The sequence below is a fragment of the Phoenix dactylifera genome, chromosome 8, assembly GCF_009389715.1.
Source record: "Phoenix dactylifera cultivar Barhee BC4 chromosome 8, palm_55x_up_171113_PBpolish2nd_filt_p, whole genome shotgun sequence".
In the NCBI taxonomy this organism is placed as follows: Eukaryota; Viridiplantae; Streptophyta; class Magnoliopsida; order Arecales; family Arecaceae; genus Phoenix; species Phoenix dactylifera.
Window position 1 is genome coordinate 1,928,172 of NC_052399.1, and position 10,666 is coordinate 1,938,837.

At 38.1% G+C, this 10,666-nt stretch overlaps 1 non-coding gene across 1 annotated transcript; it reads right to left on the reverse strand.

The window, feature by feature from the left end:
• Positions 1–8,718: 8,718 nt before the first annotated feature.
• Positions 8,719–8,825, reverse strand: LOC120111811. The gene has a single exon (XR_005513206.1). It is a non-coding gene; the product is annotated as a small nucleolar RNA R71 (small nucleolar RNA).
• Between the last annotated feature and the right edge of the window lie 1,841 nt (positions 8,826–10,666).

Genomic DNA, 10,666 nt, shown 5'->3' on the forward strand with positions numbered 1-10,666 from the left:
CCCTCTTCCTCCTCCTTCTCCTCCTTTTGTCGAAGCCATTTACTGATCCGGTCGACCACCCTCCTCCGGCTGACCGCCCTTCTCTACTACGGATCTCAGCCGGCATACATCCATGCGGGTGATTTTGCTTGATGTTTTAATATTCTGTTTATAGCTTTAATTTGTGCTTAATATTTAAACTTGCTCTATATGCTTAATATTCTGTTTGCCGTCTAATATGTATTTAAATTGTACATGTAATTACGTCTGTTAACAATGCTTATACAGATGTTTTTTTCTTTACTTAATACATTGTTCCATTCCTTTTAAACTTTATCTGAATAAATTGTCTTTTTTTACTTTGGGCCAAATTCTGATCATGTTTCCATCCCATGACAGGGCAACCAATAATATCACGTTTTCAGCCTGTAACGGGGCAACCAATAATATCACATTTTCAGCTTTTGATGGGGCAACCAGTAGTTTCACATTTATAGCCTGTGATGGAACAAACAATTGCTTTACATTTCTAGCCTGTCACGGCATAAATAGTAGTATCATATTTTCAGCCTGTGACAGGGCAACCAATGATAACGAGATGAGTCCAAAGTCTTTATTCATTTAATTAAGTTCACATCCATCCATCAATTTTTTTTTAACTCTATTTCTGGCTTTAGACTAACCACGGTCATGTTTTTCATCCGTAATGGGGCAATCAATATTACGTGGTTAGTCCAAAGCACCATATCCATTAGTCCTATTATTTAACTATAAATTATGTACATATATGCACCCATCATACTATCAATCGCAAGTAAATATGATCAAAATACAATTTAATACCAAAATGATCATAAAATCATTCTTGCTTCTTACTTATCGGGATTATTAGCATAAAATACATATAGGTACAAAAATATCTATATCATGCAGGTCAGTATACAAGAATTCTTACCTCTTTGCTGACAACTCAGACAGACTACCACAATCTACAAACCAGAGTGCGCAAAATCTTGCTCAATATCTTCTTGCCCAAAAGATTGTTATCCTATAGAACCAAATCAACATCAAAAATTATCCAAGATATCCGACAACCCAGAACTCCCTACTAATCCACTAAAGGTTCCACCACATGTAGTAATCTAAGACTACCCTTTAGGTGCCTTTAACCAAAATTTCTTCGGATCAAGCTAGAGAGAGAAAATACCAAGAGAAAAAAATAGAAAAAGAGAGAAACTAGAGTATAAGATCTCGTCGGGCTTCTTTCTGCTTGGATGACTATAGCCCCATACAAAACCAAGGCTGACCATGAAAATAGAATTGTATAAAAAGATATACAAGACCAACTAGATAACAACGCCCAATTATTTGAATCGGTCAGTGCAATATAATCCAATTCATTTGATCAAGAATCATATATCAAATCAAAAAAATAAATCAAGGGTTATCAATTAGAGGTCCAACGGTGGTTAACAATTTGGATGAATAGGGTCGACTAGATGCAGCGTCCGACGATCTGGGTCAATCGGCTCTGGCCAGTCCAACTAGTCAAATCATGAAAAGACAATCAAACCATGGTTCATAAAACACAATAGGGATTCATGGTAATAGAGTCCAACGATGCTCAGCAATATTCAGGTTAAAGCTAGCATGACGGATGGTCGCAGTGACACTAGTTCAGAGCCCTTAACTAGGGTCAACCCTAGTCTATAATGAAAAGAAATTAAGAGAGAGAGGAGAGAGAAGAGAGGAGAGAGAAAGAAGAGAGAAGACTCTCTTCTATCTTCTTAAAATAGGGGAGAGTCAATCCCCCCTCTCATCTCGAATCAGAGCATGGCAGGCCACTTAGTCGGCCCAGCCTCGACGATGATAGCCACAGACGGCCCTTCGATCGCGGCATCGTCGGCGACGGTGGTCGGCCGGCACGAAGAAGGGTAGAAGAAGATCAAGAAGAGCAAGGGGTGAACAACTCGGCATAGATCGTGGTGGATTCTTTTTTGACCGATGGCCATGCAAAATCGATGATCCCAAGAAATGGTGAAGTCCGGCTCGAATAAGCAGCCAGTGGTGGTGAACGTGGAAGAAGGATGCCGAAATAGGGCACCCCTATTTCGGATCAAATTTTAGTGATTTTTTCAGTGCAAATCAGCATGGCAACAACTCTAAAACTTGAAAAAAAAAAGAGAAGAAGGCAAGTGAGGTTTCGATGGCCTTTCTGGTGACAAATCGATGAAGAAAATCTGGAAGAAGAACTTGGAAATTGGCAGTGATATCTCAAATTTTCGTTGATGACAATCAAAGTGGAAGGAAGGAGTCTTAAATAGATTGAATCTCGAGTCTGGCCAGTGTTGGGATTGCCTCAGGATTCTCAGAGTCCGGCATTATCAGAGGAGGAAGAAGACTCCAATCGGAAGTTTTCTCCTCCTTCATGTGCAACAAGGCATGCCCGAGCTTGGGCCTGGCCTCTTCGGGCTGTCCCACAAGCCCGAGAGTTGGACTATTACATATATAGCTTGAAAATGACTCTCGGACTAAGTTCACTTCATATGGCCACATAGTCCTAATTGAACAACATCTTAAATTAGGTCCAGCAAAACCACTAACATCGAGTCATAGCAGTCTTCATGTCATTTATTGACAAAAGATCCTTCTATGGTTACAAATATTAGATATGGATCTCGGTGATGTAGTGCATGTAGTGTGAACTTTGTATCCTTATGTGACTCTTGGAGCTCTTCCTCGGAGGGGCAGAGCCTCTTCCTTAGAGTCGAGCTAGGCTGAGTGGCCGAGGTTTTTCCAAAAGCAGACTCAAGAGAAGATAGGCCAAGCCTGATGGGCTCCATGACTTGGGTCCGATCATGTATCTAGGATTTGGGAGGAGCATGCCTCAACTTTGTGGACTAGGATATATATTTCATTTAGCCTAAACAAGCTAGGGCTAGGGACGGAGGAAAATTGGACTTGCTCCATTTGGATGTCTACATGGCGAAGGCCCACAAATATTGTGGGCTCTTCCGATTCCTTCTATGGTCTGACCCAGTAGCAAGCCCAAGCTTGACCTAAATCCGATCCGATCAACACACCCGCCCTTTCACCACTACTAGACCATGCACCAACAATGGAGATTAGATAATCCAGCATCCACTGCCTAAAAACTTGGCCTATTTTGCTAGCCTTCAAAGTCCAAGGGGAACTCTAGGGAGGATGTCTGGGATAGGAAAATGCTCGTGCCCTAAGCAAGGCCAGGGTCTACAACTTTTCCCCTTTCCCCTAAATGGGGGGGCCTCAACAATCTAGTTCTAATGCCCACCAACCAAAAGCCAAATAAAGGCTATTGGTCGGAGGATTGAGGATCTAGATTCCCATTCTAAGCTTGCATCGAGGCCTCTTTCTTGGAGTAACTTGTGCCAACATCGATAGACATGGGAGTGAACACAAATGACTTTTGGGTCTCACCATTTTGTCCATCCATCATAATGTTCTCCAGCCTACAAGATTGCAACCCTCCATCAATCAAGAGCAAGTATAAGTATGGCCATAGTTAAAAGCTCTTGAGTTGAATATGATTTGTTTCGAATCGGATTTATGATTGTGTATATGAATTTTGAAAGGAATGGATCTTAATGGATTTGTTTTTTGAAATGAAATTGCTTATGTCTTTACACTGATTTGTGATAATTTTTGTTTTACTATTGTCACATACGTTTTTACATAAATTTTCAAGTTAAGGTATTCATTACTTATCGAGCTGTCTAGCTCATTATAGATTTTTTTATATTTTTAAAGATTTGAACAATTAGCTTGACTCTGGAATTTATCATGGGAGAGCGACTAGAGATAAGATTTTGACAATCTTTATTTACACTAGATTTTATTTTTGATTTGATATAAAATTTTGGAATATTATTTATTGTAAGACTTTTAATTTTGTCATTTAAATTAGAATTTGAATGTTAATTATTTAAATTTATTCTGCTGGTTATATATGATATCATATTGAGATACCTTGCATGCTTGTGGAGAGAGTTTTTTATGAGTATGCAGCGGCTGCAGCGATCCCCGACTCACAATCTTAGGTCGGGGGCGTGACAAGTTTCTTCCCAACCATTGCAAAGTTCAGAAGTTCACGATCCTTGAATGAGGTTGAATAATCAGAGAAGAGCTTCACAACTTTCCTATCCACCTAATTGCTGAACATTGTAGAGGAAGAATCTAGAGCTCCATTCCAACCAACATGACCATAAAATAGCTACTACAAGCATGAGAATAATGCATCGCAGGATGGATAAGAATTTCCACTTGCACCAAGTGGAAAAGATATCGACCAGATTTGGAGGAACAACTAGATTGCTCTATAAATTATGTTATTCAAGAAAAACAATTAAAAACTATAGTTAGATTGGTAAATCATTCAAACAACTCCAAGTGCCTAATTAGCCGGTTCTTAGTTGATATAAATTTCCTTTAGAAGGAAAATTATGATTTGAGAGATTGAATTGATTGAAGCCTCCTCCCAAGCCCTTGATGCCTATCCACCTCCTTCTCCACCTCGATGGCTTCTTTCGATGCCGATAAGGATAGGGGATGGCCGACAGCCAACACTAGCCTACTTTCAAGTAACTTAATAGCATCTCTTTTCTCTCTCTCTTTCTTCACATTGCCCGTCGAAGCATAGTCGATAGCTTGTGGGTGTAGCAGCAATACACATTCCTTCTCTAACTTCGATCATATCTACTGGTCACCTTCCAGCCACATGCATACACCGTGGTCCTAGATTTCTAGCCAGATAAGGATGGATGGATCGAAGTAGACATGAAGGTCATGAAGAGGATGGAGAGTCTTTGAGATTGGTGAAGTTGGCTAAGGTGCTGACTTTGGTGCAGCAGAGCAATGGAATTGGGGTTTTGACATAGTTGATCAGGTTGGATCAGGCAACACCAAATAGGAAAATCTTTGGCGCTTTAACTATTTTCTTTAATTGCCTTTTATAATTACATATTATTTACTAGATTTATTATTTGATATTGAAGGTTCCTCGTCTAGAGAATTCAATCTAATTGTCAGATGGTTTTTTATAATTACACATGTGACTCAAAGAGCTGATGTCGTATATATTCTGCAATTAGAATTTTTATTTGTTCATTTTTTCCCTAAATTGTTTTATGGTTATCTTAGGGTTGGCTAGTCAGTATAGGATGTTATGGATTACGGAGATACAATGATTATATTATTGGTAATTTGATTTTACTATAGAAAAAGATGAAACAAAATTGCAAGGAAAAATATAGTTAAGTTTTAAATTTTAAAAATTTTCTATGTATATTCATAAATCTAATTAGTTTGGCATGTATATATATATATATTGATGAGAGTACAAAAGTAAAATTTTTGTACTATCATAATTAATATTAGAGCTAATCTTTATTAATAAAATTGATTAATTAATGTTTTATTTGTGTCCGAGTGCAAGTTATTCAAAAGACCCAATAATGTTGGGTTTGAGCCCAATGCTTGGCGTTCCGAGCTCAACAAATCCTTAGCGTCTCATCTGAGCCTCACGCCGCCCGTCATCCGCATGCAATCCATATCACTATATCCAGATGTTTCAGCTAGTACAAGTGCCCGCATCATGGAGCTTCCCAGCATCTTCAAAACCGTCCGTGTGGCTCTCCAAGCATCATGGCATCTCATCCAAGGGACCTAAGCCAAACCGGCTCTTCAATTCAAGACACATCTCATTCATGGCTTCCGTCTCCCCTGTTTCAAGAATATTCAGCCGCATTCCATTCTTCCCATCATTCATTTGAAGAGTCTTCTCAAACATCAAAATAAATTCCCAACGGCAGCAAAAGGAAGAAGCCAAATCTTCAACCGTGCCTCAGCAACTCCCCATCCGATTGTTTTATCTTCTTCCAGCCGTTACCAGCAGGATCATTCCACCCCACGTCTCATCCCTTCTCAAACTTCTGCAACGTTCCCAACCGAAGAGTCCCAAGCGATTCGACTTCATCCACCCCGCGTCTCATCCGCTCCCAACAGCGTTCCAGCTTCTCCAATCCGCTGAAGGTGTCTATAAAAGGAACCAGGAAGGGGCTACGAGGGTGTGGATCCGGGAGAGGCAGAAGGGAATCACCGAAGCACAACATCTGCACCTCCTCTTCCGATCCGTCTTCTCAGCCGAGCGAGAGAAGGAGGAGAAGCATCCAGGGAGGCCATTCGGGAAAAGGAGGAGGCCAGCACCAATGGAAGAGGAAGGAAGCTAACCGGGCGAGGGAGAGAAGAAGGGAAGGAGGAGGCCAGATCCATCCAAGTCCAGGCGAGAAAGGAGAGGAAGCCAGGGAACCATCGGAAGAGAAAAAAAAAAGAAAAAAAATAGAGCCCTCTATTTTCTTAAGAGAAGAAAGGAAAAAGAAAAAAAAAGGGATTTATGCTTTATTTTATTTATTCTATGCTAATCCCTTTTATAAAAATGCCTGCATCTCATATGGATAGCTAAATCTTTTTTAGCTAAGGCTAGAAAAAAGCTTAGCATTTTCTTCATATATTTTCTTTAATCATCAATGGGATTTTAATGCTTTTGATTTGATTTATGGTGCAGTAAATCTATAGAAATTATTTCAAACTTATATATATTTTTTGATTTGTTATTTTCCTCGGGTATAATAGATGCTTACCTACTTCAACCACTTTTTTATGCATTCCTCACACCTGACCCCGTCTCATATGAGCTTACAGTGTAAGAATCCGACAGTCCCTTTCTATCCAGCTTCACCACCATCCTTCATCACAAGAATCCACCGGTTAAGAACCTACTCGCTATTGCCGGAGACCACGCCATCTTCGCTCGCATGGCTACCAAAGCTTCATCGACTCCACAATTGAAATGCTGTAAAATAAAATTACTGTAATGCTGCCCATAAAACTAAATCTATTTTATTAACGATTAATTGGTATTTTCACCGCTCCACTTTCCAGTTAGGTCTTTACTCAGATCTAACTGAGATAATAGGTGATTTTAAGAAATGCATGATTAAGTGCTAGGCCGAATCCTAATACCTTAGTTATATTTTTGTCAATCCAAATATTATTTAGCCTTTAGTTTTTGTTCACTGTCAAATCCCTGTGGATTCGATCTCGGACTCACCAAAAATATTACTTTGCTACACCCTATACTTGGAGTATTCTACATTTTATTTTCCTTTTAAAAAGAGCAAGATTAAAATCGTAGCAAGTTTTTGGCACCGTTGCCGGGGATTTGCAATGTGCGAACGAAAACAAGGCTGCAAATTTCAATTTTTAATTTCTGGTTCTTCAATTTTTCTTTATTTTTAACAAGGTTGAAATTTCAAATCTTTTCAGATTCAAGGGCGACACAAAGCGGGACCAGTGACGAGGAAGATCAAGATCACATTTTTGGATTTCCGGAGTGAATGAACTCTGGCCGTGAGTATTTAAATTAATTTTCCTGTTTTGTTCATACTAGTCCTATTTTAATAATTCCTAGATTAAAATTTTACTCTTGTTAAAAAAATAATATAAAAAAAATAAATAATAAAAATTTAGCTAGTTTGTTTGATCAACTATTCAAATGCAATTTAATGTCATGACATAAAATGTTAAAAACCTTCTTGATTGTTGAATATAGTATAAAGCATTTGCATAAAATAATCTAAGGGCTGAACCCATTAAAAAGATAAGGTCGGAATTTCATCACTCGTCCTTAGCCCAAAAATCATCCCAGTGCATAAATATCCTAAGCCTAATTAAAATCAACTAGACGTTGGCCCCTAAGAATATTCGAGCTCAATAGGACGAAGACCACTGAAAGTTGCACCAATTTCGCTCTATGGCCCAGATCGATGTCTAGGCAAGCTTTGTCCCTTTAAGTGATTAAAGGGAGACAGATTCTGTTCGAGAAAAGTAAGTTTTAAGTGGGACCTTTGCTACACACATCATGACCCCTCCACTTACCTGAGAGCTTACCTGGTCGACTAAGGTTACTAGACCGGATTGGAGGCTTCGGTGTCATCTTCAAACCAGTTAGAAGCTGTCTAGAATTTTTTAGAAAAATATTAGAACTTATGGGGTGATGTTTTAATGCATGTTTAATTTTAATTAATTTTTTTTTAGAGTGTTTGTTTAGATCTGTTTAGGTGGTACTTATACCAACAAATAATAATAATAATAATAATAATAATAATAATAATATATATATATAATAAAATAAAATTTCAGTATATGCTGTTGTGGGAGAGAGATAAAACGAATAGATTATTTCGAGTTGAATCAAGAGATAAAAATTTAATTGTTCAAAATTCAAATAATCAAATGGAAGATAATGGTAGTAATAAGGGAGATAATGAATTTCAAGATGACTTACCTATTAGAATGCTTCGTGATTATCTACAACCCACTAGGACCAGTATCCCATCCTGTATCGTTATTCCTACTGCTGCGGGAGCTTTTGACATGAAACCAGGAATAATCCAATTACTCCCAAAGTTTCACGGACTTGATTCTGCAAATCCCTATTTGCATCTGAAAGAATTTGATGAAGTGTGTTCAACACTTCATTTCAATGATGCCACTGAAGAGGTAGTTAAACTTAAGTTATTTCCTTTTTCTTTAAAGGAAAAAGCTAAGTCATGGTTACACTCCGTAAGGCCTAGGATCATAGCTACCTGGCAAGAAATGACAAGAGAATTTTTAAAGAAATTCTTCTCAACACATAAAACAAACACACTTAGAAGAAATATCATGAACTTTGCACAAAAAGATGGAGAAATATTTTTTCAGTGTTGGAAAAGATTTAAGGACCTTCTGCTTGCTTGCCCACATCATGGATATAAAATTTGGAGGGTCATTTGTTTCTTTTATGATGGTTTGTCCTCCAATATGAGACAATTTGTAGAAATGATGTGTAACAGTGAATTCATGAGTAAGGAACCAAATGAAGCCTGGGATTATTTTGATCTTTTAGCAGAAAATGCACAAGCTTGGGATACAACAAATAAAAATGAAAAATCTAAAATAGCACCTAATGCAAAAGGAGGAATATATCTTATTAAAGATGATAATGATGTCAATGTAAAAATTGCTAATCTGACTAGAAAGGTTGAAGCCATGGAATTAAGCAAGGCCAATATAGGAAAAGCACAAACTATTGTTGAAAGTATATGTGGAATTTGCGAGAGTAATGCACATGTGACCAAGGATTGTCCTACAATTCCTGCTTTTCAAGAAGTGTTGCATGATCAAGCAAATTTCACCAATACTTATAAAAGACCATTGCCAGAAACATATAATCCTAATTGGTGAAACCATCCTAACTTTAGTTGGAGACATGGACCCACTGCCAATGAATCTCAGGGCTCGTTTGGTTTGCGGAAAGTATTTTCCCTCCTAGGAATATGATTCTTGGGAATCAGATTCCTAGGAAGAGGATACCTAGGAAAGTACTTTTGGCATGTTTGGTTAACCATGGGAAAGTAACAAATTTCTAAAGTGCTTATGTTTGGTTGACCATCCACTTTCCTAGGAAAGTTATGTATAATTCCTATTATGCCTTTAATAAAAATTAGATTTTTAATGCCTCTTTAATGCTTCTTTAATGCTGAAGGGTCTTTTTGGGAAAAAATAAAAAAGGAGTGATTCCCACCTCATGGGAAAGTAACTTTCCCATGTTTCTCATGGGAAAGACTTTCCCATGAAATGTAGGAATCATATTCCCATGGGAATACAACTTTCCCATCTCTCTCCTTTGAAAACTCCAACCAAACAAGAGGCATTTCATTACTTTTCCGTTGACCACACTTTCCCCCCTCCTTTTCCTGCGAACCAAACGAGCCCTCAAGGAAATTCTGTTCCTACTCCTTATGTGCCACCACATAGGAAATCCCTTGAAGATACTTTGCAAACCTTCATGCAAGGACAGACTCAAATAAATCAGAATACAATGCAATCACTCCAAGAACTTAAAAATTCTATAGGTAGAATTGAGGCTCAACTCAATGTTAGGGAAAAAGGGACATTTCCAGCCCAACCTCAATCTAACCCAAAGGGTCAACATGAGGTCCATGAAGCAAGTTCATCCCAACCTAAATTTGAACAAGTTAAGTCTGTCACGACCCTTCGTAGCGGAAAAAATAATTAACAAAGAAATTCTGACAAAAGATGACAAACCTGAAAAATATATTGAAAAGAAGGATGAAGATGATAATGAACAAAATGATTCTATACCCCATCACAAGATAGTTGCTCCATTTCCTCAGCGCTTGCTTGCAGCTAAAAAGGGAATATCTGACCAAGAAATTCTGGATATCTTTAAACAAGTAAAGATTAACATTCCTTTATTAGATGCCATTAAGTAGATCCCATCTTATGCCAAATTTTTAAAAGATTTTTGTACCATAAAGCGAAAGCTTTATGTACAAAAGAAAGCTTTTCTAACTGAACAGGTGAGTGCTATTCTCAAACACAGCACCCCACCTAAGTATAAAGATCCTGGTTGTCCTACCATATCTTGTATCATAGGAAACTTCAGGATACAACGAGCCCTTCTTGACTTAGGTGCAAGTGTTAACTTACTACCCTATTCAGTTTATGAACAATTAGGACTTGGTGAACTAAAACCCACCAAGGTTACTCTCCAACTTGCCGATCGATCTATAAAGATACCAGAGAAGTA